The sequence below is a fragment of the Nycticebus coucang genome, chromosome 18 (genome assembly GCF_027406575.1).
Source record: "Nycticebus coucang isolate mNycCou1 chromosome 18, mNycCou1.pri, whole genome shotgun sequence".
In the NCBI taxonomy this organism is placed as follows: Eukaryota; Metazoa; Chordata; class Mammalia; order Primates; family Lorisidae; genus Nycticebus; species Nycticebus coucang.
The window spans coordinates 1117640-1124631 of record NC_069797.1 but is presented as its reverse complement, the minus strand read 5'-3'; the positions used below and the strand labels follow the sequence as shown (position 1 = coordinate 1124631).

Here is a 6992-nt window from a genome sequence, read left to right as displayed (position 1 = left end):
CAGTTCCCTCCAATGAGCTAATACTCCAGGAAGTTGCACCTGCAAGAGTTACAGGGAGATCTATGTATTCTCAGCCAGGTTGCTGCTCTCTGACAGTTTCCAGCAGGTGGAGGTGAGGCCTGACAACCTCGAGTGCTTAATGGAGGCTGTTAACTCAGTTTCAGCCCTGCCCCTGATTGATGTTACTGACAGAACAGAACAACTTCGAAGAATTTGTTTCTGTCCCACCTATATTTCCCTGCAGAAGAGGCACTGAGTTCATAAAACCTGTGACTCAGGCCCTGTCTGTGCTGCTGCCCTGTCTCGACTGCAGTTTGTGTTGGAGTGGCACAGTTAGTTGTCAGTTCCAGCTTCTGCCTGTCGTCCTTTGTCTCAGCTAATGATCCCCTGAGGGCCAGATGCATCTTATTCACAGTTTAGCAGTCCTCTGGGTCAGCCCTGCCCTGAGAATCTGCCGGCTTTGTGTGCACATATTCTAGTCCCCAGCTCCACCCAGGCTGGTACTGCCTCAGCCAAACTCTTTACTCATGGGGCCTGCATTTCAGTCCCAGTGATTCTGTTATGCCAGTGATTTCCATGGGAGAAGATGCCCGGCCTCCTCTGGTTGCCCAGAAAGACAAGGAGTGTGACTCCGGAATATCCAGTGTTGAGCCCAATTGTTGCCACTGCGGTACCTGCTCTGTGCTTCTGGGCACTTCTGCTCCTCTATGGTTCCCTCTCAGCTGACTGTCCTCTTCTTACTCGAATGCTGCAGAATCAGCACTGACCAGCATAGTCCATGCCTTGTCCACAACTCTCAAGAAAATACCCAAGAATCTGGATTCCTGGGGGGACAGGCCTCCAGACCTCTGAGTGAGAGTGGAGGGGAGTGCTGGGAGTTCAGAAGAGGTAATAACACAGATAGAGAATATATACAATTTTATATAGTTTTATGCCTGGGAGGAGAGTGCCCATGGCACCCTAGTTGGGGAAGTAGGTCCAGTTTTAAGAGGGTCTCTCCCGTGGGATGGGAGGACTTTTGAGCTCTACCCGCTTGTTTGTATGAAGTACTGCAAGCTGTTCTCATGGGGAAGGGGACTCCCATCCACTTGAAGATAGATTTTGTACTTTTTGTTTGTATCCCCATTTGTACTTTTTGTTTGTATCCTTGGGGTCACCGCTCACCTCAGCAGGGTTTATGTGCATTCTTCAACCTTCTCTCTTAGCTCAGCTCTAATCCTCCAGGTTACTTGCTAAACTTCTGTCCTTTAACTCTCCTCTGGATAACAGCCTCTGTGGAAAGCTGGCTTCAGTCAGCCATCTTGCCTCGGCCCCCCACCCCCAAAGTGAAAGGTTCTTAATCTAAGGAAGAAAGATTATTGCAAGGCACAAAACAAAGGAAAATGGAATCCCCATTCTGTAGAAATCATGTGGTCTTTATTTCCACCAGGATGCAGGTGGGGTGGAATCAAGAAAGGAATTCCACATGTGGATTGTGGTGGAATTGTGTATTGTGGGGAGGTAAAGGCCAGTGAATTTTATTTTCCTTTAACTCTCACTTTATTTTGAAAATTTACTCTATTAGATATTAGGCCGGTCTCAGAGACTCGCACCCGTAATGTGCTTTTTTCTTTTGATCCAGAGTCTCACTATGTCACCCTCAGTAGTGTGCTGTGGCATCACAGCTCACAGCAACCTCAAACGCATGGGCTTGAGCCATCTTCTTGCCTCAGTCTCTATGCAGCTGGGACTACAGGAGACTGCCACAATGCCCACCTAGTATTTCTATGTTTAATAGAGATGGGGTCTCACTTTTTGCTTAGTCTGGTCTTGAACTCTAGAACTCAGGTGATCCACCTGCCTCAGCCTCTCACAGAAGCTAGTATTAAATGCTAAGCCAACATGCCTGGCTTCAATGCATAGAAATGTAAAATGTTAAATTCAAGAGAGCTTCTTCCAGTAAAGTCCCAAGGGCCTCACTTAGCTGATCAACTTACTCTCAGAGCACTAATATTTCATGTCTTCTCTCCTTTATTACTCCTAGCTTGTTTTCTTCCACATCTCCTTATTACAATAAATATAATTACAAAAAAGAAATGGCCAAAGTTTGTTTTCTTTATTTGACTTCTTGATATTTAATTTTTCCATCCTTCTTCCTTTTGGAAGCCTTTCTATTTAATGTTGCTTAGGGATTTTTTTGACTTCTAAGAATATAGTGCTTATTCAGAATAATCAGGACACTCAGTAAATAGGTTTTATAAATAATCAATAAAGATTAGAAAAGCAATAGGTTATAGTTGTTCAGGAAAACACACATGTAGATACACACACACACGCGCGTGGTTAGACATTTGTGTTTATACACACAGACCTTCACTGGAAGAATAAATAAACATCAGCACCATGGGTCACTTCTGCTGACCCAAAGGGTCAAGCCAGAGCATTTAGAAAGGGGAGTCCCTTTCTTTTCTTTTCTTTCTTTTTTTTTTGAGACAGTTTCACTTTGTTGCCCTTTGTTGAGTGTTGTGGCCTCACGGTTCAAAGCAACCTCAAACTCTTAGGCTCAAGGAATTGTCTTGCCTAAGCCTCCACAGTAGCTGGGACTACAGGCGCCTACCACAATGCCTGGCTAGTTTTTTTGTTTTTTTCCTTTGTTTAGAGATGGAGGCTCACTCTTTCTCAGGCTGGTCTCAAAGTCATTATCTTGAGCAGTCCACCCACCTCAGCCTCTGAGAGTGCTGGCATTACAGGTAGAAGACACCATGCCCAGATTTGGGAAGTTCTTCCTTACCATTTTCTCTAAATTTTTATTTTTAACTTGTGGTATAATTTAAGCCTACTTTCATGACTTTTAATTTTATATCTTTATGATGCATTATTTCTTAAAAATTAAAAAATAGGGTGGTGCCCGTAGCTCAGTGGGCAGGGCGTCGGTCCCATGTACCAAGGGTGGCGGGTTCAAACCTGGCCCCGGCCTAACTGCAACAAAAAATAGTCGGGCATTGGGTCAGGCGCCTGTAGTTCTAGCTACCTGGGAGGCTGAGGCAAGGGAATCACCTAAGCCCAGGAGTGAGAGGTTGTTGTGAGCTTTGTCACGCTATGGCAATCTACCATGGGCAATAAAGTAAAACTCTATCTTCACAAAAAAAAGTAAAATAAATAACAAAAGACCCACAATTTTTCAGTACCAAGGAAGGGCAAGTAAATAATAACAAGATGAAAGCAGGGCCAAGCATTCCCTGGCACTGTGGGCCCCGATCCTAAACAACCAAACACTTTCAGGGACCCTGGGAGATATGCTAATTTACAGAAGGAAAATGCCTGCAAACCAGCTTGGTTTATATCTGTATCTATGACTATGTGTTTGAAAATATGTTTTTAATAACTTTTGAACAGAGGAAGGACCCACAGAGGTAAAAGTGCCTGTGACGGTGATATGATTGCCGGAAACTTGGCAGTGGTATAGAAGATCCTCGGTGGAATTGTGCTGAGGGAGAGAATCCTGACCTCAAAAGGTGTATGCCATAGGATATCATTCCTAAATTATAGAAAATGGAAAGCAACAGGGACAGAAAGTAGATCAGTGCTCATGTCGGGCAGCATTAGGGAAGGAATCCGAGGAAGAATCAGAAAGGGCCGTCCAGAGGCCTTTGTAGCAGTGAGGTTCTTTATATTGATTGTGGGAATGTTTTCCAGGGAGCATAAAATACCCAAGTGTGTCTAATTGCACACATTAAATATGGTCACATGATTGTGCATTAGTTATCCTATGGTTAGAAGAGACTAAGGGCACAGCCAAGAGAACAGGTATGGACACTGCAAACTCACACAAGGGTGACATGGATCTGGGACATCCTGGAATCAGGAAGAGGATGGATGAGCTGGAACTGCCACCTCAAAACTTCCTTGAACTTCCTTACAAAAAGATTCTGTATATCAAGCTGTTAAGGAGCAGGGTTTTCTGTTTCCTTGGGGACACTTTTTCTAGAAATAGATTGCTGTGAATAACAGAAAAGGTGGAGCTTCCACTCCCAGGTGGCACCTGTGGGTTCTGCTGTGTCCATGGTGGCAGCAGCAACAGCAGTAGAAGCCACAGGCCAGGCCTGAGCAGCAGCTGCTGGGTGTTCACCCTCTTGGGGGGTGAAAAGGATGTTTTTGTCTCACTACCCCGTGGGCCTGGAGCACTGTGGGTGCACCCAGGCTGCTGTCATAGGACTGACAGAAATAATCAGCTTCATTGTCACTCTGGAGTCCCGTGATGGTCAGGGAGCCTGAGCTGCTAGACTTGCAGGCAGAGAATCTGTCAGGGACCCCTGAGGATCTATTGCTGTTACCATAGATGATGGATTTAGGGGCTGTTCCCTGGAGCTGCTGGTACCAGTTCACATAAATCCCACGCCCGATGTTGCTGCTGCTTCCCAAGCAGGAGATGGTGACCATCTTCCCCAGGGATCCAGACATCGATGATGGCTGAGTCTGCACAGACTGGGCCCAGGATCATGCAAGGGAGAGACACAGACATGGTGATTCTGGGTCTGGAGAGAACAGAAGAGAGCAGGGGCCCAGGGTCTCCCCAGGGCCCTTCTCCTGGCCCATGTCTGGTCACCTGTTCAGTGAGTCAGGAGGGTGAGGAGGAGATGGGACCAGGCCATGGTGGAGACTGTCCTGAGTCCTGCCTTCTGTGCCCACAGCTGAGGCACAGCTACCCCAGGTCTGACTGTCTCCTCTTAATACCTTGAGAAGGGAGGCCCCATTCTCCATGCAAATGATCCCCCAGCTTTCTGATCCCACCCTGGGCTGTGGTCAGGACCCTCTGCCTGAGTGTCAGGGGTGGGGCTGTTTGGTCCCAGGGGGTGGGTTGGTCAGAACTGTGATCCTGAGCAGAGGGCACCAGGCACATCAGGTGGCTGATCCCAGCTCTGCTCACCTCCAGACCCCAAAGAACAGACCTCCAGCTCCCCTTGGTTCCCAGACCCTGCTGATACAGCATCATGTGACAAAGTGATCACAGCCTCCCAGAGCCAGCAGTCCCCACACTGCTCTGTCCACTACATTTAGGACTTGGCTGGCAGCCTCCACTGTGTCCTCCCCAACTGCTCAGAGTCTTCGTGGTCTATGGGGCTCTTCAGGGTGAATCTGACCCTGGCCTGCTGGGCTGATTTTTTGTTGGGACTGAGGTGGGGTCTTGATACACAGTCCTCATAGGGCAGAGTCAGGTTCAGATCAGTGACAGGCTCCCATGGACACCCTTCCCTGGCTGCACTCCAAGCCAGGTTCTTCCCTTTCATGCAATTCCTGTCTGGTGGCCAGAGTTCTCCTCCAGCTTTGGATCCCACAGCAATGAGGACAGCGAGTGATCTTCTCTGTAGGGATGGTAATGTGCTGGGGGCAGCTGAGCATGCATTCCAGACAGTTCTGCGGTGGAAATCTTCACTGTCTTTACTTCCATTCACTTGAACACAACAATCATCGCTGCACTTTGACTGGTAACTGAGCTAGAAATCTGTTACAAGCAAAAAACACGGTATAAAAGACTAAGTGACATTATTTGAAATATTTATTTAGGACCAGTCAGGGTGGTAAACACACTAACATTGGAGATGTAACAAGGTAAATGTTAAAATTACTTGGACCTGGTTCCAGAGGAGCCTGAATCATGAGAGCCCTTAGGATCAACAGCTCCAGATAGTGAAGGAAAAACATGGTTTGTACTCAGGAATGAGTGCCGGCAATCTGATTTTTTTTTTTTTTTTTAGAAAATGCCCTGGCATTGTGGCTCACTGTAACCTCAACTCCTGGGCTTAAGTGATTATCTTTCCCCCCAAACTGAGGTTGCTGGGACTACAGGAACCTGCCAGAATGCCTGGCTATTTTTAGACACAGGGTCTCGCTCTGGCTCAGGCTGGTCTTGAATTTATGAGCTCAGTCAACCTTGTATTGCACCCCATCCCCCACCGAGTGTTTGGATTACATGCGTGAGCCATTGCGCACAACCTGTCAATATGTGTCATAAGGAGAAAAAATTAATCTCTGTCCTGAAAAAACATGCTCTTTATGTTGTTTTGTCAAAAAATCCATCTTCTGCAAAACGATAATCCCATTTCCTAAAATTCTAAGAAAGAACAAATGTTTATGTATGCCTGGGAAAGTGCTTTCAGTCTATGCAGCAGACTGTCACCATGTTTTATTTTGGGAGGTCACCTGCCTTAGAGAAGGACAGCAGCACTTTCAGCTTGACATCTCCATTGCTGAGTTCATCACACTTTGGTCTCATTACTGTGATTTTTGTGAAAGTTTTAATGCATGATGTTTTAAAAATAGGTTAATGAATATGTAAAACACTCACCTAAATAAAATAGGTCCATATACCTACATGAAAAGATTCCTTTTACTTATATGTGAATGTCGAACACATCAGTCATGGCGGTTGTATTCATAAGCATAATTCTTGCATATATTTGCATTCATCAGCATAACATGATTTTCAGTCACGTTTATTCTTTTTATTTATTTATTTATTTATTTATTTATTTATTTAGTAGAGACAGAGTCTCACTGTACCGCCCTCCGGTAGAGTGCTTTGGCATCACACAGCTCACAGCAACCTCTAACTCTCGGGCTTACGCGATTCTCTTGCCTCAGCCTCCCGAGTAGCTGGGACTACAGGCGCCCGCGACAACACCCAGCTATTTTTTTGTCGCAGTTTGGCCGGGGCCGGGTTTGAACCCGCCACCCTCGGCATATGCGGCCGGCGCCCTACTCACTGAGCCACAGGCGCCGCCCCCACGTTTATTCTTTTAACAGGAAGTTTTGACATTTGACTGTGTTTAAAGCACTATGAGATATTTTGTGATGTTTTATTCATTATCATGTAGAAACAGGTGCTTGCCACCTGTGTTTCGTCAGCATTGCTTTGTCTTTGATGATGCAGTGTGAATTTCCAGTGAATTGTATTGTCCTTTAAATCTCACTTTATTTTTATTTTTAAAATTTACTCTGGTAGGCTGGGCTGA

At 46.0% G+C, this 6992-nt stretch overlaps 1 pseudogene; it reads right to left on the bottom strand.

Moving 5' to 3' along the window:
• Positions 1-3975: 3975 nt before the first annotated feature.
• Positions 3976-4975, bottom strand: LOC128570851 (immunoglobulin lambda variable 1-40-like; annotated as a pseudogene).
• Positions 4976-6992: the final 2017 nt, after the last annotated feature.